Source organism: Phalacrocorax aristotelis, chromosome 2, assembly GCF_949628215.1.
Source record: "Phalacrocorax aristotelis chromosome 2, bGulAri2.1, whole genome shotgun sequence".
Classification (NCBI taxonomy): domain Eukaryota; kingdom Metazoa; phylum Chordata; class Aves; order Suliformes; family Phalacrocoracidae; genus Phalacrocorax; species Phalacrocorax aristotelis.
Window position 1 is genome coordinate 52,904,006 of NC_134277.1, and position 14,888 is coordinate 52,918,893.

At 39.8% G+C, this 14,888-nt stretch overlaps 1 protein-coding gene across 6 annotated transcripts in view; it reads left to right on the top strand.

Annotated features, from left to right (window-relative positions):
• ELMO1 (engulfment and cell motility 1) overlaps positions 1-14,888 on the top strand; it is a 314,961-nt gene that overhangs the window by 243,140 nt on the left and 56,933 nt on the right. Inside the window, exon 1 of one of the 6 annotated variants that reach the window (XM_075083580.1) lies at positions 5,542-5,629. The exons of the other annotated variants lie outside the window; for them this stretch is intronic. The gene's annotated coding sequence lies outside the window, so the exon portion shown is untranslated. Of the gene's footprint in view, positions 1-5,541; positions 5,630-14,888 lie in introns of those variants that run through there. 6 annotated transcript variants of the gene reach the window in all.

Genomic DNA, 14,888 nt, shown 5'->3' on the forward strand with positions numbered 1-14,888 from the left:
AACACTGCTTGCAGCTCACAACTGAAACGATTAGCTATAAAACAGAAAGCAGCTTCATAAAAAAAAAGTAATTGTTCTCCAGCTTACAGATACATTTTAAGAATTTGTTAAAAGAAAGCAAAAGAAAAAAATCAAGTAGACAGGTGAACAACGCTCAGAGTACTTAACCAGATCTTACGGGTTTTGAGACTATAAATGATTTAAATTAAAAGTTATTTGAGAATATATAAAAGAAGAACGGGTTCTGACAACAGCAGAGGCAGCAGAATAGAAATGGTAATGTTACTATAAGTACCCCCTTGCACTAAAAACAGCAACTGAAAGGAGGAATTCAAACTAAACTCTTATGAACATGTATCCTTATAGCTCTTATTAATGGGTTGTTCTGTTCCTCTCCCAGTTTCTCTTGACCCTTTTCTGAGGGTTAAATTAATCCCTTGTGCAGCTCAGCTGAGGATAATGAAGTTGCCCCGGGGTATGAATGTAGCCCTTGGGTTTGACCTACAGAAGGCTGAGCCTCTGTTCGTCACTATGTTTTCAGGCAGTTCTGTTTATGTTAGACTAATTAAAAATGTCCTCTTCATTCCCCAGGCTTATACGTTCCCCTGTGCAGAATAAAGGAGGTTCCAGTGCCTGGTGTCTCTCAGCCTATCCATGCCTATGCAGAGACGTAGTGGAAAATGCTGATAATGAGGGGAACTTAATGACCCTGATCATGTTTGTGAGCAAAAAGGTGCATGTTCTGATAGAGCCGATATGGGCAGTGTTTATGATGTGAGGGACAGTTTGGGTTCCTACAGGCTGTCGCTTGTGTTCCTGGAGCCAGAGGTATTGCTTGCATTTGGCCAGTAAGGCAGAGTCTTGTTTGCTGGAGGTGAAAGCAAGGCATTAAACCATGTGGTCATCTGGAATTTGATCTATGGTAGACAGACTGAAATGCCTGTTGCAGTTCCTATGTATTAGATTTCTAAAAGATTTCAAAACAGATGCTTTTCTCTTAACACTTAAATACCTCACTGTCTACAAATAGGACCAGTTTTGGGTCCAAAACCTAGCTTTATCCAGTGTGAGAGACGGGTTGGAATCTGGTCCAAAGTTGCCCCGTTGTTCTGAGAATTCTGACTGCAGTAACTTTCCTCTATCTTTTATTCCTTTGACACACTTTTCTACCTCCTACCTTTTATTCCCACATCCTTCTTTCTGTCTTGCCAGTGGGCAGATACCACACAGTGGCCAAGCAGAGGCTGGTGCTTTGCTGCGAGGCATCAAAAGCAAAATAGCATTGAGAGAGAGGGAAGTTGCCCTCCTGAGAGCAGAGCAAGAAAGTATTTGGCTTCTTTACCTCAGTGCCATGGAAGCTAGGTGGAGCCAGCCAAATCCGCCCTTCCCCTCCTCTTTTTCTTCTTTAACCCTCTAAATTGTCTGTGAGTTGGATTTAAAGTTGGATTTAAGCTGGATTTAAAATAGCCTGTGTATATTAGTTTGTTTCTTCACAAATCAGGAAAGTTGGTACACCTGTCTTAGCATAAGCATTTCATTTCAGTGTTCAGTAATAGCAGAGGCAGACAGGTTTTTTTTTGTCATGGACAACAGTGGATGGCTTCTTACAACTTGGAACTCTGTGGAGGTATTGAGAGCACCATTGTACTGAAATTAGAGAAAGGTTAAGTTTTCCTTATGGTCAAAAGCAACCTGTGAACACCAAAAGGGAATTTACAGGAGGTGCTTAAGACATACCAGTGGTGTTTCTGATGGCCAGGCTGTGTGCTGGTCCTTTGCTGCTGTAAATGTTTGATTACTTGGCTACCATCTGTCAAGAGGGTGTTTTCAGACAAAGGAAAGAGCGGTGGGCTAAGAACGACTTCTTTCAAGGTCTGTCACTAAGTTGGATTTGTTTTGCACTGATTCTAGAGAATGCTGATTAATATAAATCATCTTGTATTGCGACACTTGACCAAGGCCTATAATCATGCCACTACTTCAGCTGTGTCTGATTGAGAAGAACCCAGATTAAGCGGAGTACTTACTGTGAGGAGTCCCCTCTTTGCCAGCTGGGAGATTGAAACCAGCTGCATTCTGAAATTTGAAAGAAAGACAGAATCTGTGAAATGCTTTATAAAATGGCCTCTTCCTCATTACCCTAATCATATAAGTATGCTGAAGGCTGCAATCAGCTTTTTTTCCTTTTTTTCTTTTAGATCAGGCACAAGAAAGGAAAAGACTAATGAACGTTGAACTGGAAAGGATCACTTGGGTCATCCAGGTCCCATCCCTGGAACTCGGTAATAGATGTTAGAGCAGAGGAGACCATTAAACTTCTGTCTTGTTTCACGCTTCAGGACACAACATTTCCTAATGCCGTTTAAGCCACACAGATCTACATGGAGAGCTAAGTGGCCCGTATAATGTGCCATAGTATAGATCAAGTGGACTGCTTATCTGAGGATTTAATTTCTTAAATGAAATAGTCTCATATTTGAAAAGTGTGTTTCTTAGAAGAAGATCTGTTCTGGATCTTGTTCTCCTAGCCCAAAGTGGCATTGGTTTAAACCCTGAGTGTGTGAGCAAGGCCCATCAATAAGCACAAGAGATACTAATACTACCTGTAGCATTAGCTTCTCCCGTCCACTCTCTTAGATGGAGTAGTTGCCAGTCTTGAGTGCTGGGGAGTAACACAAAAGGAGAACGAATGCATGGAAGGATTAAATGGTGTGTCCAACGTCGTACAAAGGCACCTGTGGCAGTCAGCAGTTAGGTCTATGCAACCTAAATATTAACACAGTGCATAAACTAAAGGGATGGCCTTCTTTCAGTTGGGTTTTGTTTGGGTTTGGGGTTGGTTTTTTTTATTTTGAGTGAGAAAAGAACCTTCAGGCAGTGTCCAGACTATGGTCCATGCCAAATTTTTAACTCACCTTTATTCAGCTAGTACAAATTGGTAATATTGTGCCACCTGTACCTAAGCAGAATTTCTGGGTATCCTTGGTCATGTCAAACTCCAGTCTAATACTTAAACTCAGCCAGTGTTTTCTCATTACTATTTCCATGAGGTTTCTTTTTAAGGAGTGTTCTTATTGCTATGATCTCTGTCAAAGCTTAACATACGAGGCATGGCTTCGCCAGCAAAGGCTGGGGACAGGGGCTCTGTTTGCTTTCTGGTAGGAGAGGACAAACATTTATCTGATCAACATGGAGCAATAGGACAGTGCTGGCTAGACAAGATCTGGCAAAGCACTATAGAAGCATTGATATTGCAAATATAAAACTTGGTTAATAATGAAGTGGAATGAAACGTACCATGTTATGGCTATGGATTGATCTGCGTGCAGAACAACTTTGAGTCCTAGAGGTCCTATAGTATGCTCCAGGCGTACATGTTAAGGAAAAGAAGAATTATGCAGTTGTGGATATAGTGCATGTGTGACAAGAGCCTTTATCACCAGTGGATTGATCCTGTGAGATCCTGAGCATTATCAGCTCTCAACATTTTCGTTGTCAGTTTTAAAGAATAAAAGTGGACTCCTAGTGCAGGAGACAAGACCAGAAAATTCTCCCCTGCAAAAACCTAAAAAAGTCTAGGAGCCTTTTGTTTTGGAAGAATGTCTGTGTTAAAAATGTTACTTTTCACAATTGGGTATCTCTGCCTTACATGTAACACCCCTGCGTTGCACACCAGATGAAAGTCACGTCTGTGGCTCCATTTGTCTAACAAGCAGTTTTCCTGCAGGCTCTCTAATACTTACCCTGGGGGCAGTTTGTAGACCTTATCTAAGAGGAGGAATTACTTTGTTGTGGCTTTGACATGCTCTTTAAACAATATTCAAAAACCATCTGAAACCACATTCTATAAAGAGGATCCTTTTTGTGAGTCTCAGTGGAGAAAACAAGAGTGAGAAATTACCCTGTTCCATTTTCTGGCTTTACTGTTTTTCCTAGCCAAGAGCTAGGAAGCTGTTTAAGTTATAGGGCTCAGTAATTAATATTAAAACAAAAAAAAGCAAATCTAAAAGACTTTCTGCTGCTCTTCAGTTTCCTTATTCACCTGTTCACCTCATCATTTAGATGGCTCCCAGACTGGCATGTATTTAAGTGATGTCCTACTTCCATTAGTATTTGCTTTACAGATCACAGAATAAATTCCTTGTCTGACAGAATAATTTAATCCTTGTTCTTTAAAGCACTTACTGAAAAATGCTTCTACTGCTCCTGCTTTAAGGCCTGCCCTGCTTTCTCCAGCCCTGTCCTGTGAGCTTGCAGGATGTGTAAGGTTGTTAGCCGATGATGTGGCAGAGTGCTGACCTACTGGGAGCTGATAGCTCGTTTAGAGTTGAACCCAAGGCGCTCTCAGGCGCTGGGTTTGAACCCTGAGCCTCCCAGTGATTTACGGCAGCGGTCACACTCTTGCATTAGTTAAAATGGAAAGTGATGCAGAATTATGATGCTGGGTTTGATTGCCATTTTCAAATGGACTTTATCTCTGATTACAGAAGAACTCTTATTTACAGAAAATTGACCATCAAAAGCTCTGTGAGAATAGTCCTAGGGAGTGACAGCCTTTGAGGAGCCACTCAAAGGTACTGGCAGAAGCCAGTCCCACTATCTTGCTCTGTCCTAGCCGTGCAACCCAGCCTCTGACCTGAAGAAACTGGGACAGAAACCAGGGGTTGGTTCCTCCTGCTCATCTCCTTCAGGCATGCCTGTAGTTCGGTGATTTAAGTGTCAGCCTGCAAGGAGCCAGGCTTGAGATCACCTGTGCATTTCATTCCTGGGACCTAGCTGTAGAATTTGAGTTCACTTTTGAAGTCAAATACACTGAAATTTCATATTAAAACTTCTACCCAGCTTAAAAGTAATGGCTATGTTTACAACAGTAGTTTGCAGCAGTCAGAGTTTCAAAAAGGAAACCTTTTTGTTGTTTGGGGTGGGAATGATTGGGTTTTTGTAACATTAGATCTCAGCTTGGCCTTGGCAGGGAAATGCCATGCTGCTGCGGCTGGAACAAGACAGAGAAATGGGCTTTTTAGGTTTGACATCCCTTTAGCTTTCTGGTGTTCTGGAGGATCCCCAAGGCCCCGTGGAAACCAGATGCATTCCTGCTGCAACAATTAATGTAACCGGCCCTTGCAGGAAGGGAACATTTAAGGGGGGAAAGCATTACAGTATTTTCTTTTGGAAAATTCCACTATTGACATGAAAAACAGCAGGGTAACAGAAAAGATGGATTGCAAATTTTGACAGCACCGACAGGTAAATATTGGCTTTGTGCAAACAAGTTTCTATAAATAACCTGTCTGCTCCAGAAACTCCACAGATGGCAGCAGGGCTGCCGGGGTATTGATTTACCCACTGTGCTCAGTGCAGAAAAGCACAGCTGTCAGCTTTGCTGTTCTTCTCGTTCTGAGTGTTGCTTCTGTGCCTGCTGAGAGCTGCGTGCCTTGTTCACCATTTTTCTTTGGCAAGTAGAGATGAAGATTAAGAGCCCAAAAGAAATAATTTGAAAGAAAAACCTGCCAAAACAAGGAAGAATAAATGAACAAGTGCAGAGAGTAACTACAGAGAATGCTGTATATGTGTATTTCACACACCAAAAGCCGGCAAGAACCTGTGTCTCTTGCTCAGTTTGTATCAGGTAATTTAATACACAGGAGTGGTCTATAGAGGTCCAGGAGACCATGGGGGGCTTGAAGGGCAAGGAAAGCTCATGAGGAAACGAGAAAGATTTTGTACATCATGGGGAGTAACAGACAGAGGTTAGAGTTGAGGAGTAAAACCTGGTGCTATCTTTTGGGAGGCCTTACATGCAAATGGAGGTTCTGCCAAAAATGGCTAGCAGCTGGAGGTGACTTATAAATAAATACCAGCCAAATAGGCAAATGCTTAAAACTGTCATGATTAGGTTTTTGGCTTGTACGACCCATTTGAGGGCAGTCTAAATCTCAGGATTATGATTTTCAGACAGTAGAGTCAGCCAGTGCAACCACCATCTCATTAACAAAAACATTGATTTACAGGCATAATATCTGAAATTGCTGCTTAAAGGAACATCTTAGATAGACTTCATAATCTCAGTTGTGTAAAAATGTTTGCCTGTGGTGCAGGTTCGCTCCAAGGGCTCATCAGTAGCAGAACTGTATATCTCCTGGGGCAGACACAGCGTATGCCGTTTGAAGGCATTTTATCTGCTGGTTTTCTGTGTGATTTCCATGTAGTTACACAATCAGCCCAGACAATGAAATTTACTTTGTCATTACAGCTACATCTGCATCAGGGATTTTGCCCAGAATTACTAGGTGCAGCTTTTTGTTGTCATTTTGTCTTGTGTGGTGGCTTTGGGCTTATTTTGTTCGATTTGTTTGGTTTGCGCGTTGCTTTGGTTTTTTTTTTTTACAGTTAACTTGTATAACTAAAGTGGCAAAATTTAAGAAGTCGAGATCTGGCCTAGTTGAAATAGATGGCTATGTTGGTTTGGTGTTTTGGGTTTTTATTAATTTATTTGTTCATTTTGTGGACTTTAAGTTTGGATGGTGTGAGCTAGATTTCAGTTCTTCCCCTGAACTTGTTATGAACCCTGCCGGAGAGCTGTCCAGTGGTTTTCAGCGGAGTTCCTCCTCATGCTGAAAGGTAGCCTAGATCAGTTCATTTGTCCTATTTCTGCCTGAGTTTTAAGTGATTACAGGAAAAGACAGTTCCATCAATGAAAAGTATAAATTAAGAGTTATGCACTTACCTAAAATTTGAACTTAATGCGATTCTGTCTCAATTTTTGAAAAAAAAATGAGAGTTGCCAAATGAGAATTTTCCCAAGATAGACCAAGAATCTTTTATGAGAGAAGAACACCAAAAAACAGGGCTGCGAAAAGGACCATGCAAATACCTTAGAATTTTTTGAGATAATTTACATTACTTTAACTATCATTCAAAGTAATTACTATACAAACTAGATAATTCATAAGTAGTAGGGCATAAGAAGTTGTGAAGAGGAGGCTTGTCTGAGTTACGGAACATTACTTGGCTGAAGGAGCTAGATGCCAGCTGTTTCTGGAAAGGCTGCATATCTATTGCCTTCATGTTTTTTCAAAGCATTTTTGAGTAAGGAATGTCATGTTTATCTTGTAGAAATTACATTGTTCCATCCAAAGCTGTTCTTGCCCCATACTGAAATTCTGCCTTGATTTGCTGAAACAACAGGCAGAAGGAATCTTGACTTCTGAGTTGCAGGTCAATAAATTCACAAATACAAGGACAGGTCAACAAGGACAGGTCATCAAGCTTACTTTGTGTGTGTGCATGGGCGCTGTTGCCCATTGTCGTCGTAACTGAGCCCCACACAACTCATACTGCCACTAAGATACCAGTGTACTACTACCACCCGTGTCAGCTTCTCCGGAGCTTTGTGAGTTTAGATGCTGCATTCTTCATCTTTCACAGCCCGATGCATGGGATGAGGTATTTAAACTACAAACTGATCTGAATATGATGTGCTGAAGGTTTCAATGCTGAATAGTTTTCAAGCGTTTTGTTAGATTTTTCTCTTTCGTGTTATATAAATATATTGTTTTAATATAAATACTTAATGTCAATCTGTCCCTGAAATCAGAGTCCACTGACTATTTTGATATCTCATTTCTCATGTCACAGATTCAACAGAGGAATAAAATACCAATTTGTGTCTGCTCAGAGAAGGAGGAGGGGAAAAAAGGGCATCCTGTAAGAGCGTAATGCAATGTGATGTCAGTTGCCACTGCCTTGTACTGTTTAGAGGTTTAGTGACCTGTGAGCTACCATTTCCTTGCTCTCTCATTTGAAGTACAGTTCACGACATTTTCATTGTGCTGTTATTGCGGTCTTCTCTCTTAAACCTGACCTGGGGGAAGAGAGGGAAGAGTTATGTCTTCAAAGAAAGCAACATCAAAGTATTCCCAGCCAGTCAAAACTTCTGCTGGTATTAATTCTAACACCTCTGTGGTTGGTGATGCGGACTTTACACAGGCTAGCGACCTGCCTGTCTCCAGATATTCATGGATAATTGCAGACTTCTCTGAGGTCCTTTTTTCCTCTTCTTTTTTTTTTTTTTTTCCTTAGGAGATGAGTTTGGGTTTTCTAGTAGATGTTAGTCAACAATACAGAGCCAGCAGTGTGGGATGCAGTGTTATTGTAATAGCAATATCAGAGGTCATTTGGAATTTACAACAGCAAGGTTGATAGGAGCCTCGGAAATGATGGGCAAGAGCATGAAATAAAATTAAAAGGTAGGAAGCGATCCTCTACACTGGACATAGTCAACTAAAGAATCTTAAAAGCCGGTCCGCAATATACATGCATACACTAGTGTGGAGAAATCATTAGGTTTTAAATAAATGTCAATGTTTTTTTCAGTATTATGTTCCCTTTTTAAGTCACTAAAGTTACCCCTAGTTTATGATTGTAAGATCAGAATAACCAAAAGAGAAAAAAGTAGATAATTTTCATTGTGATTAATTTTAAGTCAAACTCTCACAATTACAGGGAATATCTAAATTGCCAATTAAAGAAAAATACAAATACTCTCCACTGATGATACAAGCAAGCATATTGCATGAATTAACGTTTAAATTGCAGTGTGTACTGAGTATACATGTATGTGCAGTAGTGAACATGTATATACATTAGCAACAGACCTGTACATCCTCTGTAGTATTTTCTTGGGACAATGAGTTTTCATATCTCTCTGTCAAAACATGTCATGCGTTACAGTAAGCTTATGTTTTCCTAGGTTAATCACTAATCTGCCTGTGTATCGGTAAATATGTTGCCATGGGCACTGCAGTAGCAGAACTAAGAGATGAGTTTTCGCCTGGTTGGAGCTGAAAAATGCCTATTTTTACTTTCGATACCCACTTGCTCAATCACAAATGAGGATAAGAGGATAAAGAAGCATGTTCTACCGCCTCTTTAAAATGTAATTATAGAAACATTTTTCATATGTACTTTTCAATATGCAGATAATATTTACTATATATTCATTACTTGTAGTGTTTGGACAAAGCTCTTTTTTTGTTGGGCTTCACATTTCTTCACCAGATTGTTTTACAAAATGCGGTCCCCTACATATGATCAGCAAGGAGAAATCACATTTCTTCATTACAGTGTGAACAACACCCATTTTGGGTATTGCCGAGTCCAATTGTTTAACATTTAATTCCTTCCCAAAAGCACACCATGCTTCCAGAATGCTGCATGGTAAGTTACTTAGTTGTGCAGATTCAAATCGCAGACTGACTCTTGTCCCTTATATAAGAAAGAAGATTAAACTCTGTAAATGGAACATCATTATGGTTTATTTTGTTAGCATGTGCAGTGGTGAGTCTTTGACCTACATTTTCTGGTGTGTAGTGTGCTCTTGCCCTATATCTGGATAATGGATGACAGAAACATTGGTGTGGGTTATCCTCTTTTTGACATGGGTTTTGGTCTTTTTTTATATACCTAAGGGAAATACTGAGATACAAGTCAGTTGAATCATAACAAAATCTAAAAGAAAAAACACTAAAGGCAAGATTTAGGCACAATGTCCGATACATAATGTTATTTGGAAAGTAAATAAAGGGCAAATCTGAAGTCTGCTTTTAAGTCTTTTTGAGTTTTTATGTTATAGATGCTCATGGACAAGATTATGCAACTAGAAGTTGCATCCTACAGAAACGTCTGTTTCAAAAGGTGATTTTATCAAATCTGAGCTGAGTTAACAAATCAGCCTCAGCAGCTGACTTTCTCTGGATGCTCCAGAAAGTCAAGCAAAGTTTCCATGTGTGAGTCTTCAGACTATTATTGTTCTGAAGACACTGCCCCCCAAGAAATGCCCACAAAAAATAGAGGCACTGCGCTCCTTCGTGATGGCCTTTCTTCCCCTGGCTGTGGTGCTGTATTGATGTGTTGAGGGACGCGCACGTATGTAGCTTCTGTTAATACTAATAGTCTTTACGGTTCAGTAGAAGAACAGAAGCCTGTAGGACTCAGTGGCGTAGTTTGCCTCACTAATATTACTATCAAAACTACACATTTTCCCCCTTGAAAATCACTGCCAAGGTAAACAGATTTTTGAGAAAACTTACCTAAACTAAAATAAATTAGTTACTTCCGATTATTTTTATGTAGTTCGATACACAGTAGGTCTAGACACTGAAAGCACAATATAGAAGAAAAAAAATTATTGAAGATATTTAGTATCGAAACCAACATGATATTATAATGCCATTATTTCTTCGCAACTCTGTTGTCAATAGTGATATATAATTAAAAAATAAAAATTTAAAGAAGGAGCCTTTCTAGAGGAGGAAATAGCAATGTTCCTTTGTCCTTCAGCAATCTGTTTTAAAATTGCTGTCCAACCAAGCTCCAAGGTTTTAATATTTCTAGAAACACCTACTGTGTATAACTTACTCTAAATTGGCACATATATCAACAGTATGAAAAAATGTTCACACCTCTGGGAAAATGAACTAAAAGGTCACTTTTTTGACAAATTCATAAGCTGGCAAAAACAAACCTAGCTTTCCTCTGAATTTTTAATAGCATTCCTTTTTCTGTGTGAAGTCCAGAGGGCAATACTCTGTAGTATAAAGGCACCATCTGAACGATCCAGTGAGTGTTTCACACAGATTGGCGTGCATTTGTTCATCTGCTTAAGTTTAGCTTTGCTTGAATTTGCATGTCATGGGTTTGATAGGTATGTTCAGCAGCTCTACTTATTTTTAATCCTAGGTCATTTGTACAGTATTTGAAGGCTTTCCATGAGGCTTTTATTCTACAAGAGGAAAACGCCTTGAAAGGGCTTCAGTTAAAGACTGAACACATTAAGAAGGGCAGTGGGAAATACACATTTGGATGGCAATATGGGGCCAAAGGAAAGGTTATTTAATAAAAAATTTTAGGTGAGAGGCAGCTGGTAGGAATTTTCGCATAACTGGAAACCAACGTAAGTTATCACGCAGGTCTCAGAAGGCTTTTGTCCCTTTGTTCACAGGAAAATGTGCAGCTCAAATTGTTTCTTTCGTTTCTAAGTATAATGCTTGCAAAACTCCTTGAACAGTAAATTACATCGCCACACATAAGTCACAAAGATTTTTTCCTGTGCTGCAGCATGGAGAGATTAACAGGTGATTAGGCATTTCTTTCAGCTTTTCTTTTCCCCTGCGTTTCTAGTATAGCCTTTGTCAAGGCGTTGAGGTGCTAATACACAAATTTTTAGGACATACTGAAAAACTTGCTGGGTTCAATAACCTCTGTAAGGTGAATGACTGCAATCAGCAGAGAGTTCTTGGGCCTCACTTTATCTCTTGATACTTTTTCTGAGGCATGGGGGGAGGTCTTTTGGATTGGGTCTTTCAGAAGCTAGGTCCTAGCTTCTAGAGGGCTTTAACTACCAGGACCAGGATTTCCGATGGGTGAAGCTTTAAATCGGGAGCTGAGAAAATTCAGTTGATTCTTGTCTACCAGCTTCTTTGAGAAGCCAGGTGAATGCTGCCCAACTTTAATACTCATTTCTTCTTACTGCAGCCAGCAGACCTCATACTGGTGGATAGTAACAGTCCTTCCCTCTCCCCGCCTCTCCCCCCCCCCCTTTTTTTTTTTTTTTTACATTGCTGCTTTTTGGAGAAATAATTGGAAATGGAGAAATCACTATTCTGTGCTAATTTTCTTGACTGAAATTGCTACACTTGGAATCTCAAGGCAAAGGGGTGTGGGATTTTCACAAGGACATACCTTGTTCCTCTGTTGTCTGTAATTGCTTGAAGCCTAAGGGAGGCCTGGGTGGAGATAACTCTTCACAACATTTTTGAAGGAAGAAATACAGATTTGTGGTTTTATTCAAAGTTTAAATAAGAGAGTCATGGATAAAGCCAACAGGCAGGTTAAATTATTTTATTTCAAATAATAAATCCATGTACTGTTTCCAGTTCTGCTTCAGCCATTTAAATTACTTTTGCCCAACATACTGATAATAGTATATAATGGAAATGGGTTTATAATAGGAACAGTTGAAAGCATTTTGTTTTATTTTAAATACACCTCACAGCATGGTTTCTCATGTTCCTCTCTGGAGTGACTAACTTCCTATTTAGCAGGATATGTGATTTTTTTGGTGGATGGGTAAATAATGTGTGCAGGGTTCTCATAGCAGGGGGTTTAAATAGTCTCTCATTTCACACAAATACAACCACTTTTAAATGTGAACTCAGGCATTTGAATTAAAATGGTTTGATGGAACTAAGGTGACCTGAAGGTGGCCACTTAGCTGCTCTGCATCTCTGGTAAACTGAGCCATATTTTTTATATATATTCTTAAAACAGACTGGGGAGCAGGGTCTTTGGCACTTGACGTTTGTTGTCTCTTACCTATTTCTGTGTGCTGTGAGTTATCACAATTTTCATGCATGGAAAGAAACAGGTGAATACAGAGTTCAGTACTTAACAAAAGCTCATTACAACCAGTGAAAACTAGGTTGGGATGGAGCCTGTATACACTTGTGCCAAGCTAATTATTTAGTTGCTATGATTTTCTACTGATTCAGTTAAATGGTTCCAGTTCCTACTCTGAACTTTTAAATGATATACACTGATACTACAAATCCTTGTCCCATGTGGGAGGGTATTAAATTGCTACTACAGATCCCCTTTATACCTGTATACCTTCTCCCTCACTTAACCTACTCATTATACCTCCTCTTCTTCAGGAATATGGTAGCCAACAATTTGTCTATGGGTAGCCAAGGTAGATGATGAAATTTCGTTTCAGTCACCTTGAGTGAGGAGGTGCTTGAAATCCTATAGTATCTGATGGCCAAGATATTCCAGAATAAGACAACTCTTGGGATACGATCCCAAGATTGTTTTGAAGATGTTTGTAATTTTGTAGGATATCTCATGTGCAGTGGGATTCTTTTTTTTAAGGGTGGCTTTCAAGTGAGAGTTTTTGTATTATACTTTTATACGATGAGGAAATTTTTAGTACTGTATCATGCCACCACACTGTACTTTGGTTCTGGGTTTTCAAAGGGCTGGTAGGTTTCTGTGGAAACCACTTCTATTGCAGAGGATGTGTCTCTTTTCTAGACCCCCTGAGTACTGTTGGAGTCACAGAATCACAGAGTCATTGTGGGAGCTAATCAGGTGCCTAAACTTTGGTGTCCAGTGTCATGTCCAGCCCCTCAGGAGATCCACAACATCTGCACAGACCTGGCAGATGTGACATAGGTTCTGCCGGTGCTCCCAGTCCTCCCATGGTGGCAGCTGGAAGTCACAGGCAGATTATGTGAGTCCTATAAACTCTTGAAACAACCCCTTTTAACGGTATCTCCTGGATTGTTCAGGAGAAAAGGTAAATGACCTTTCTTGTGTATTTTGTCTGTAGAGATATGTACTCTTGGCAACATGAGTATTTGTTTATGCTGTTCTTAGCACACCTATTCCCCAGACTCACCTGGACTTATAAACAAGATCATCTCTGGAGCACCATTACTACTGCTCCTGTGATTGCTCTGGGGGACAAGTACAGGTTTATTCAGTAGTAAACTCAGGAGATATCACAGAGAGTTGTCTCCTGTAGTCATTCATAGAGTGACCTGCTGGCTGTCATATTCCCGAGGAAGAAGAAGAGGTAGAAAAATTAGATTAACAACCAACATGTTGACAACTAAAAGTTAACTGTAGGGAATCTGTCCCTGCCAGGCTGCAGAGAATTAGCTGTCCACATCTAAGATTAGAGGAAAACTTTCCTATAATTACTTAGAGCATGATGAACTTTTCCATCAAGGATTGGTATAGGAGGCAGGTAACAGACTACACAGACTCCCTGGCACATGGCTTGCTCTGTATGGTGACTTTATGAGGTGAGAAGTCATTTTGAATTAATGCTTTTCTGTGCTATTTATAAATATGTTGTGATGATTACTGCCTGAGTCATTCTTGCAGTAACATGCTTCTGCGGGTTCTAGATCATTTTTCTTGTACCCTTTAACAAAGCCTGGACCTCTTCTTTTACCTACAGAAAACAATAGCATTTGTGCAGACCCCCAGGCTGACAATTAATTTTTGGATGGGTCTTTCATCTTGCTGAGGAGCAGGAAAATCTGGAAAATGCAATAAGGTCATTTGCTGTAATTTAGTGAGGATTACTAGAAGCAATTGTATCAGAATCTGAATGCTTCTGAGAGATTGCTGAAGTGCAGCAGCCATCCACCACCTCTTTTCCAGTCCGAGGTGATAACAAGGCATGGGTTTCCATATGGTAGTGCAACAGTACTTGCAAGTACTGGGAAAACTGATCATTCTGATAAGTACCCATACCAACTAAGTGCAGAGGCTATTAAAAACAAGATTTTAGAAGACCTGAAATAGCAACAGAATATAATAGCAATGAAAAATGCCCACTGCATTTTAAACCACCCATTCTGTCAGTCAGGTATTTCATATATGGACTTTTCTTGTAATCTCATTTAGTGGTTATAAAACTTTAGGATTGTAGAATTTTACTGTGATGTAGCACAATTACTTGGTCTTAGCTAAATGTGTCCCCATTAAGTTGAATTTATGCTAATTCTGTCCCAGTTAAACAGAAGACAATGTTATTGGCTGCACTACTAAATTGCTTTCCTAGGAGACATCCCATTAAATAAGTGATGCACCTAAAGTGGAATATAATGAATTACGTTTTCACTTAAGCTTAATATGTTTTGCATCTGTAATCAGGGTAGAATTATGTGCACTCTGGATGACAAAAGACTTCTTGGGTTATGTTGTCCAGTCCTCAGTGAGCATGGAACTCATCATGTGATTTGTCCAGCTAATTTTTAAATAGCCTAAGCTATTTCTTCCATTTGTGTTGGAAGGTGCTTCCACAGCCTGAGATT